The 10,952-nt window shown below is 44.9% G+C and overlaps 1 protein-coding gene across 1 annotated transcript in view; it reads left to right on the top strand.

Annotated features, from left to right (window-relative positions):
• PSKH1 (protein serine kinase H1) overlaps window positions 1–10,952 on the top strand; it is a 42,036-nt gene that overhangs the window by 454 nt on the left and 30,630 nt on the right. The gene's annotated exons all lie outside the window — the stretch shown is intronic.

Here is a 10,952-nt window from a genome sequence, read left to right as displayed (position 1 = left end):
TTTGCAAGTGAAAGCCAGAAGCCGGCGGGGCAGCTGGTCATTTCCTTGTTTCGGCTGGGAAAATGCAGGCGTGAGCCCAGCCTGGTCTTCTGTTCGGTAAACCAGTCATCCTTGAGCTGGTAGCGGAAGCCCAGCCCTCCAGTGCTCAGTTCCTCCATGAAGCTGCTGAAGTGCTAATTCTCACCCCAAAGTCCGAATAAGTCACTGACTGCCAAAAAGTGACTCCTTGGTGTCTACAAGATAAAGTTTCATAGCAAGTAGTTAAGGACTCTTTCGGATCTGTTAAGTCCTAATGACGGACATCTGGGCACTTCAGTTTTTGTTTTTTTCTACATAAGTTTGTTGGGGCTGCTGAGCCTCCTGTTAATTCTATGGTTTAATATTCTTTTTGCTTTATATAGTATTTTTTTCATTATGTAATGCTCTTCCCATCTCCCCCATCTGTGCCCAACAATATAGATAATGTATGTATATACTTTAAAATCCACCTTATATTTCATTTCATTTTTTTAAGGTTTTATTTATTAATGAGGAAGATTGGAGGAGAGAGAAAGAACCAGACATCACTCTGGCACATGTGCTGCCGGGGATCAAACTCAGGACCTCCTGCTTGAGAGTCCAAAGCTTTATCACTGCGCTACCTCCCGGACTACCTTATATTTCATTTCTTTGGGGGGAAAAAAAAACCTCCCTTGATTTCACACATAAACACTGAATCCTGTACTTTCATCTTTGCTACTACTGTTGAGTATATCGTGGGTCCTGTGATGGTGGATTTGAAGATTACGTTTTATTGCTGCCTGTATCTAAGTGTCTGGCTCTGTACTTGACATAAAATAGGAACTGGGTTGACTGGAATAGATTTAAGAATGAATGGATGGCTGGGGTAGACAGCATAATGATTATACAAAGAGATTCATGCCTGAGACTCCAAAGTCCCAGGTTCAGTCCCCCACCACCACCACCATAAACTAGAGCTGAGCAGTGCTCTGGTAAAACACCAACAAAACATAACTACAGTGTTTTCTTCCTTCATAGAAGATCTTTTTCCCAGGAAGTTGTCATGTCCCTGTCTCTTTTTATTTGATAGGACAGAGAGAAATTGAGAGGGGAGGGAGAAATAGACAAAGAAGCCGCCTTCAGCACCACTCCTGAAGCTCCCCACCCTGCACCACTACCTGGACCCCCCTTTTAATTTTTTTTTTTTTTTAACCCAAGCAAAAACTCTGGTTTACGGTGGTGTGGGGGATTGAACCTGGGACTTTGGAGCCTCAGGCATGAGAATCTCTTTTTCATAACCATTATGCTCTCTACCCCTGCCCCCCTTTTCTTATATTTAAAGTTGTATTCATTTATTTATTTTACTAGAGAGAGAGAGAGAAATCCAGAACTTTGCTCAAATTTGGTATATGTGGTACCCATGACTATGCTCTAGCATACACAGTGCTCATGACTGAACTCATGCATGTAGCTTCCATGATCTACTGCTGAACTATCTCCCTGACCTGTTGTAGTTTCTGTGTTAAGTGGGAAGGGTTAGGTGTGCCTTGTCTTGCAGTGTTACTGCCCATACCTTAGGAAGACAATAAGATTTAGTGGTAGCCTGGGAAGTTATACAGTGGTTAAAGCTTTGGACCTTCAGGCATGATGTCTCAAAACCTCAGAGTGAGGAGAGGAGAGAGAACTTCTCTCTCCTCTCTCTTAGTAAAATAAATCAGATTTATTTACTTACTTAGAGGGGCCGGGTGGTAGAGCACCTGGTTGAGCACATACACACACGTTACAATGTGTAAGGACTCCCATTGGAGCCATTGATCCCTACCTGCAGGAAGAAAGCAACAAGTGGTGAAGCTGCACTTCAGGTCTCTCTCTCCCTTTTTCCCCTCATCCTCTCAATTTCTGGCTGTGTCTATCCAATAAATAAATAAAGATAACAAATAAAAAAAAAAATAGGGGCCGGGAGGTAGTGCAGCAGGCTAAATGCACCTGGTGCAAAGTGCAAGGACCTGCTTAAGATCCCAGTTGGGCTGGCTCTCCACCTTCACGGGGCAATCACTTCAGAAGCAGTGAAGCAGGTCTGAAGTTGTCTATCTTTCTCTCCCCCCGTCTTGCCCTCCCTTCCTGTCTTTTTTATGAATAAATTCTTCTTCTTTTTTTTTTTTTTTTTTTACCAGAGCACTGTTCAACTCTGGCTTATGGTAGTGCCGGGGGATTGAACCTAGGATTTGACAGAGCCTCAGGCATGAGAGTCTGTTTGCATAGCCAATATACCCCCACCCAATAAATACATTTTTTAAAGAGAGAGAGAGAAAGAATACAACACTTTACCCACTGCATTATCTCCCAAGCCCCCCCCCCAAAAAAAAAATTAAAGTTTGGTGCAGGGCAGGGGAAATAGCATAGTGGTTACACAAAGAGACTCATGCCTGAGGCTCCTAGGTTCCAGGTTCAATGCCCTGTACCATCATACGTCAGAGCTGAGCACTGACTGGCAAATATAATAATAATAAAATAACAAGTTTGGTGCACACTGTTCTATGATTTTGTGGGAACTGTTGTGGTTATCGGTTAGAGAGGGGACACAGAAGATTGGTGATGGATGTGGTGTGCAATGAAGCCCCACCAGTAATTTAATCTTGTAAACCACTATTAAATACTAAAAAATTTAATCTTGTAAACCACTATTAAATACTAAAAAAACTTAAACACACACACACAATTTTAAAAGTAGTTTGGACATTCAAGTCAGAAAGATTAAGTTCAGCTTTTGACTTTTATGTTCATGGGGATCTTTGAGTCATAGTTTGCTGATCTCAAATTAAAAATAATTATTCTTGGGAGTCGGGCAGTAGCACAGCGGATTAAGCGCAGGTGGTGCAAAGCACAAGGACCAGCGTAAGGATCCCGATTGGAGCCCCCGGCTCCCTACCTGCAGGTGGTGAAGCAGGTCTGCAGGTATCTATCTTTCTCTCCCCCTCTCTGTCTTCCCATTTCTCTCTGTCCTATCCAACAATGATGACATCAATAACAACAGCAATAATAACTACAACAATAAAACAACAAGGGCAACAAAAGGGAATAAATAAATATTTAAACAAAAAGAATAATTATTCTTGTTTTATGTAGTTGTAGAGAGGAGTGAGATAATGCATATAAGATGCTTAGCATGGAACTCAGAAAATTGAAGCTAATGTTATCACAAATGACTATTCTTTCCAGATTGTCAATAGATCCCTTGTCAATAGATCTCATCTTAGTGAGTTTTTGAGCTGTTTTTTTTTTATTTTATATTTATTTGCTGGATACAGACAGTCAGAAATTGAGAGGGAAGGGGGTGATAGGGAGAGAGAAAGAGACACCTGCAGTCCTGCTTCACCATTTGTGAAACTTTCCCCCTGCAGGTGGGGACTTGAAGGCTCGAACCTAGGTCCTTGCGCACGGTAAAGTGCGCTCAACCAGGTGCGCCACCACCTGGCCCAGTTTTTGAACTTTTCAGACTGAACCTCATACAGGAGGGTGCCTTCTGTGATTTTTCTCAAGGTCATTTCTGGCTATCAAGGAAAGCTCTAGCAAAGTCTTTGACTCAACTCAGAGAAGTTGCAGTTGACTATTCCTCTCAAAGAAATTTGGAATGCAGGACCAGGTGGTAGCACACCTGGTGAAGTGCACATATTACAGTACACAAGGACCCAGGTTCAAGCCCCTTGTCCCCCACCTGCAGTGGGAAAGCTTCACAAATGGTGAAACATGGCTGCAGGTGTCTCTGTCTCTATCCTATCCCACCCCCAATTTCTGTCTGTATCCAATAGTAAATATATATGTGAAATTTGGATTGCTGACTCGAGTAGAATTGTTGAATAAGCACATTGCCCAGGTCTGATTGTGATCCCAACATTCATTAAGTTGAATAAATGAGCTGCAGAATGTCCTGTCCAACAACTTTCAGAAACCTTTTTGCTTCTGACACTGAGCTAGAATTGTATCTCATCTGGAATGAAACAAATCTGCTACTCCTATTATATGTGTATCTTAAGAGTCCATTAAATTTAAAAGTGGTACTGGTGTTTCTTGTTAAGTCACAGGTTCATAATTAAATGCATGAAACTTTGGTTTGGCCTTCAGTTTTACTTAGTTATTTTTACCAGGGCACTGCTGAGCTCTGATTTATGATGGTACTGGGGATTGAAGCTGGGACTTTGTTGCCTCAAGCATTAAAATCTTTTTGTATAACCATTGTGCCATCTCCCCAGCTTCAGTTTTACTTTTTAAGTATGAACGTATTATATGAGCAACTTTTATCATATTTACAGTGTCCCAAATGTATTACATGAGCGAACTATAGATGGACCAAAGTATCAATCCTGAAGCTTCTAGATAGGCAAGAAAAGCTGTTTCCATTGACTCCAGGGTGCATACAGAACAACCTGAGGTGTTCTGGGACATGGCACAGTGGATGAAGCATTGAATTCTCAAGCATGAGGTCCCAAGTTCAATCCCCAGTAGCACATGTGCTAGAGTGATGGCTGGTTCTTTCTCTCGCTCTCTCCTCCTTTCTTAATAATAATAATAATAATAATAATAATAATAAAAGGACAACCTGAAACATACAGAGTTAGGATAAGGGAAGCTTCTCTCTCTTTTTTTTTTTTTTTAAATATTTTCTTTATTTATTTGGGTAGACAGAGGGAGAAATTGAGAGGAGGTTAGGGAGATAGAGGGAGGGAGACAGACATCTGCAACCCTGCTTCACCACTTGTGAAGCTTCCCCCTTGCAGGTGGGGGCCAGGGACTTGAACCTTGGTCCTTGCACACTGTAATGTGTGCACTTAATGAGATGTGTCACCAACTGGCCCCTCTTTTCTTTCTTTTTAAATTTTTATTTATTTATTCATTATTGAATAGAGGTAGAGAGAAATTGAGAAGGGAGGAGAGACAGAGTGACACCTGCAGCACTGCTTCACCACTTGTGAAGGTTTCCCTCTGCAGGTGGGGACCAGGGACTTGAACCCGGGTCCTTGTGCACTGTAATGTGAGCACTTAACCAGGTATGCCACTGCCTGGTCCTGCCCCTCTTTTTCTTTCTCATACATTAAAAAGTTTTTTTTTTTTCTTTTAAAAGAAGCAATTTTGTCTCTTGGGAAGTGAGGAGAGACTTCAATTTCCCTCCCTTCCGAAACTCTTATTCAGTGAGTATTGAGCTAATTGGCTGAGTTGTCACTAATATCTGGTACAACCTTCTGTTGCTATGGTGTCTGGTGTGATGTTAAAGTAGAAAAATGTGTTTCCATTATCTGAGGGATAATTACTTCAGAGAGACCCTTTCCAGTCTTCCAGCCCTAAAGTGGCTGGAATTAGAATAATGGAATAGCAGGGAGTCAGGCAATATCGCAGTGGGTTAATCTCACGTGGAGCAAAACACAATGACCGGCGTAAGGATCCCTGGCTCCCCACCTGCAGGGGAGTCGCTTCACAAGCCGTGAAGCAGGTGTGCAGGTGTCTGTCTTTCTCTCCCTCTCTCTGTCTTCCCCTCCTCTCTCCATTTCTCTCTGTCCTATCCAACAATGACTACAATAATTGGGAGTTGGGTGGTAGCGCAGGGGGTTCTGCGCACGTGGCACAAAGCGCAAGGACCCGTGTATGCATTCCAGTTCGAGCCCCAGGCTCCCCACCTGCAAGGGAGTCGTTTCACAGGCGGTGAAGTCAGTCTGCAGGTGTCTCTCTTTCTCTCCCCCTCTCTGTCTTCCCCTCCTCTCTCCATTTCTCTCTATCCTATCCAACGACGACATCAATAACAACAACAGTAATAACTACAACAATAAAACAAGAGCAACAAAAGGGAATACATAAATATTTAAAAAATTTAAAAAATAACTACAACAATTTTTTAAAAAGGCAACAAAAGGGAATATATATATATATATATATGCAGACTGTTTGTGTGGAACTCTTTAGGCTATGATTTCCTGGAGAGCACAGACTATGGTTGCTTACTTTTCTCTGCCACAGTCTCTGGCAGAGTTCCTAGGCCAATAGTTGGAACTTAATGAATATTTGTGGGTTGAACTTTGGAATTTTGGAAAGAGTACCCCAGGTACATTGCCAGAGTCTTTTCTTTTTCTTTCCTTTTCACTTGAATGCCACTTAGCTCTGGTTATTTGTGGTGCTGAGACTGAACCTGGAAACACACACAAAGACATCTTATGTTCAGTCTTCCCAGTCCTTGCTGGAATCTGCATTTTTGGCAATGGAACGGGAAGCAGGCAGTGAAGGAGTTGGAATCAGGATAAAAGAGGATACAGTGGAGCCAGGTGGTGGTACACCTGGTTGAGTGCACATAATACGATGAGCAGGGACCCAGGTTTGAGCCCCCGGTCCCCATCTGTAGGAGGGGAGCTTCACAAGTGGTAAAGCAGTGCTGCAGGTGTCTCTCTCCCTCTTTTTAAAAATTTATTATCTTGATTTATTTATTGGATAGAGACAGGACCTTGTGCACTGTAACATGTATGCTTAACCAGGTGCACCACCATCCAGCCCCTTAAGATTTATTTTGGGAGTCAGGCGGTGGCGCAGTGGGTTAAGCGCATGTGGCGCAAAGCGCAGGGACCGGCGTAAGGATCCCAGTTCGAGCCCCCGGCTCCCCACCTGCAGGGGAGTCGCTTCACGGGCGGTGAAGCAGGTCTGCAGGTGTCTATCTTTCTCTCCCCTCTCTCTCTGTCTTCCCCTCCTCTCTCCATTTCTCTATGTCCTATCCAACAACAAAGCAACGTCAACAATGGCAATAATAACCGCAACGAGGCTGCAACAACTAGGGCAACAAAAAGGGGGCAAAATGTCCTCCAGGAGCGGTGGATTCATGGTGCAGGCACCGAGCCCAGCAATAACCCTGGAGGAAAAAAAAAAAAAGATTTTTTTTAAATTTTTAATACTCCCTTTTGTTGACCTTTTAAAATATTTATTCCCTTTGTTGTCCTTATTGTTGTATTGTTGTTGTTACTGATGTCATTGTTGTTGGATAGGACAAAGAGAAATGGAGAGAGGAGGGGAAAACAAAGAGGAGCAAAAGATAGACACCTGTAGACCTGCCTCACCACCTATGAAGCGACTCCCTTGCAGGTGGGGAGTTGTGGGCTCGAACCGGGATCCTTACGCCAGTCCTTGCGCTTTGCACCATGTGCACTTAACTGCCTGACTCCCAAGATTTATTAACATGAAAAAGAGAGAAAGAAACAGAGAATCACTCTGGCACATGCAATGTCAGGGATCAAACTTAGAACCTTACACTCTGAAGTCCAATGCTTTATTCACTATGCCACCTCCCTTGTAGCCCCCTTCCTTCTTCCCTCCCTTCCTTCCTTCCTTCCATTCCTTCCTTCCTTCCTTACATTCCTTCCTTCCTTTTTAGTTTCATATGAAATAGCTTCAGGGCAATCACAGAAGCTAGACCTTCCACCTTCTGTACCCCATAATGACCCTGGGCCCATACTCCCAGAGGGTTAAAGAATAGGAAAGCTGGGGAGTCGGGCGGTAGCGCAGCGGGTTAAGCACACGTGGCGCGAAGCACAAGGACTGGTGGAAGAATCCTGGTTTGAGACCCGGCTCCCCACCTGCAGGGGAGTCGCTTCACAAGTGGTGAAGCAAGTCTGCAGATGTCTGTCTGTCTCTCTCCCTCTCTGTTTTCCCCTCCTCTCTTCATTTCTCTCTATCCTATCCAACAACAATGACATCAACTACAACAACAATAATAACAACAACAATAAAAGAACAAGGACAACAAAAGGAAATACATAAATATTTAAAAAAGAATTACAAAAAGAATAGGAAAGCTATAGGGAGGTGATGGGATACAGAGTTCTGGTGGTTGGAACTGTGTGGAGTTGTACCCCTCTTATCCTATGGTTTTGTCAGTGTTTCCTTTTTTATAAATAAAAATAGTTAAAAAAAAAAAAGAAATAGCTTCAGGGACTGAAAGGTGGCTCACGTGATACAGTGCACGTATTAACTTATGCAGGGTCTCAGGTATGACCCCTTGGCCAAAACATAGGAGCACCTGCAAGGCAGGGAGTTGCATGAGCTGTGTTGTCTCTCCCTCCCTTTCTCTAAAGGAAGGGAAAACATGGTAGCTGGGATCAGAGAAATCATGCAGGCACTTCTTCTTCTTCTAGCTTTTGCCCTTCTTCCGTAGCCAGTCAACAGCGTCAGGTTGAGCCTGATGTAATGTTTCGAGACCTCCTTTGAATCTGGAGAAGTGGCAGTTGTTGACTATGTGGGTCATAGTCTGTCTGTAGCCGCAGGGGCAGTTCAGGTCGTCTCTGGCTCCCCAGAGGTGGAACATAGCGGTGCACCGGCCATGGCCTGTTCGATAGCGATTGAGGAGGGCCCAATCATAACGTGCTAGGTCAGAGCCGGTTGACGCTTGCAGGGGTCTGTGATGAGGTGTTTGTTCTTTACCTCAGCTGACTGCCAACTCTGTTTCCAAGAGTCTGGAACAGAGAAGTTCAGTGTAGGCATAGGGGACCAGACTGGATGACGAGACGTCAAGTGTTGGACAGGGTGGGCGAAGATATCCGCGTATATTGGCAGGTCCGGTCGAGCGTAGACGTGGGAAATGAACTTAGATGATGCCGTATCCCGACGAATATCTGGCAGAGCGATGTTGCTAAGAACTGGCAGCCATGGAACTGGGGTGGAACGGATGGTTCCAGAAATTATCCTCATGGAGGAATATAATTTGGAATCGACCAAGTGGACATGGGGGCTACGGAACCATACTGGGGCACAGTATTCTGCAGTGGAATAGCATAATGCCAGAGATGATGATCGTAGTGTGGAAGCGCTCGCGCCCCATGAGGAGCTGGCCAGTCTTGCAATGATGTTATTCCTTGCGCCCACCTTTGCTGCAGTTTTTATGAGATGTTCGTGAAATGACAGAGTGCGATCGAGAGTAACGCCAAGATAGACTGGCTGGGCTTCATGCCGGATTCTCGTATCGCCAACCTGCACATTAAGCTCACGCGAGGCCGAGGCATGCTGTAGATGGAAAACAGATGATACCGTTTTTGCAGTGCTAGGGATTAGTCGCCATTTTTTACAGTAATCAGATATCAGAGACATGTCTTTCGTGAGTGTTTCCTCGAGGATGTCGAACTTGGATGCCTGAGTTGCACAGCAGATGTCATCGGCGTAGATGAACTTCCTTGAAGAAGTTTCTGGGAGGTCATTGATGTAAATATTAAATAGCGTAGGAGCCAGAACAGAGCCCTGGGGGAGGCCACTTGAGGCAAGTCTCCTTCTGCTAGACTTGTCACCCAGATGCACCCGGAATCTTCTGTTTTGGAAAAGAAACGATATAGTGTTGGCCACCCATGGAGGCAGGCATCTTGAGATCTTGACTAGGAGACCAGGGTGCCAGACCGTGTCATAGGCTGCTGTGAGATCAACAAAGACAGCACCCGTCTTTAAATTCTTCTGGAATCCATTTTCAATGTAAGTTGAGAGGGCCAGGGCTTGTTCACAGGTAGATCTTCCTGGGCGGAAACCAGCTTGGGCGGGTGATAGGAATTTCTCTGTAAGAGGAGAAATACGTGACAGAAGCAGCCTCTCAAGGAGTTTGTAACACACGGAGAGGAGAGAAATTGGTCTATAGCTGGCGGCTAGTGTTGGGTCTTTCTTTGGTTTCAAAACTGCTATTATCTTCGCACGACGCCAAATTTTGGGCATAGATTCGGATTCCAAGATGTGGGACAGGAATGAAGTGAGCCACTTCTTTGCCACGGGGCCCAAGTTAAGAATGAGTTCTGGGGTGATGTTATCATAGCCAGCAGCTGTTCCTGGTTTAACCCTCTTCAAAGCATCTTCCAGTTCAGACAGTGTAAAGGGAGAGAGTTTTGGAGATGGACAAGATAAACGGAAGTGGGATGACCACTCATGGGAAATTTCTCTTTTCCAGACTGGGTCGATCTTAGCACGTCCAACTTGAGTTAGGTGACTGGCCACTGAGTTTGGAGATACGGGAGGATGCAAGACGGGAGGGGGTTGGCTACCGGCACCCAGTCTGTGAAGAAGCTTCCAGGCCTTCCTACTTGAGTGGGTGAAGTTCAGACTTTCCGTGAGTTGTTGCCAGCGGGCTTGGCGTGCTGCATCCAGGGAGGCAATGAGATGGTCAGCCACTGTGATAACCTTGGCAACAAGAAGGAAGGGAGGGAAAGGGGAAGGAAGAAAGGAAGGGAGGGAGGGGGGAGGAAGGAAGGAAAGAAGAAAGGAGAGTTTCATATGATAAAGAAGCCAGCTCTAATCCAGTATATAGGGTGGCAAGGATCAAACCAGGAGTCTTAGGAGTACACACCTTACATTCTACCAACTGCTATTTCCTCAGCTGCTCACACCGTTTTATTTCATCACCACCACCACCACCATCATCATTATTATTACTACTATCAGGGTTATCTCCTAGGACTTGATGCCTGCACAATGTATCCACTGCTCCTCTTGGGCATTCCTTCCTCTCCCCCCCCACACACTTGCATTAGGGGAAAGCTTTTCAAGTGGTAAAGCAGTGTTGCAGATGTCTCTCTGTCTCTCCTCCTCCCCCTTACCTCTCCATTTCTGGCTGTCTCTATCAAATAAAGATAAAAAAAACCTTTGGGGGGTGGGCTGGGCGGTAGTACCGCGGGTTAGCGAAGCGCAAGGACAGGTGTAAGGATCCCCAGCTCCCCACCTGCAGGGGGTCGCTTCACAAGCGGTGAAGCAGATCTGCAGGTGTCTGTCTTTCCCCTTCTTTATCTTCCCTTCCCCTCTCAATTTATCTCTGTCCTGTCAAATAAAAATAGAGGGGCCAGGCAGTGGTGTACCTGGTTAAGCACATACACTAAAGTGCACAAGGACCTAGGTTCAAGACCTTGGTTCCCACCTACAGGGGGAAAGCTTCACAAGTAGTGATGTAGAGCTGTGTCTCT

Source organism: Erinaceus europaeus, chromosome 2 (genome assembly GCF_950295315.1).
Source record: "Erinaceus europaeus chromosome 2, mEriEur2.1, whole genome shotgun sequence".
In the NCBI taxonomy this organism is placed as follows: domain Eukaryota; kingdom Metazoa; phylum Chordata; class Mammalia; order Eulipotyphla; family Erinaceidae; genus Erinaceus; species Erinaceus europaeus.
The sequence above is the reverse complement of the archived record's forward strand: the minus strand, read 5'-3'. Positions and strand labels throughout refer to the sequence as shown.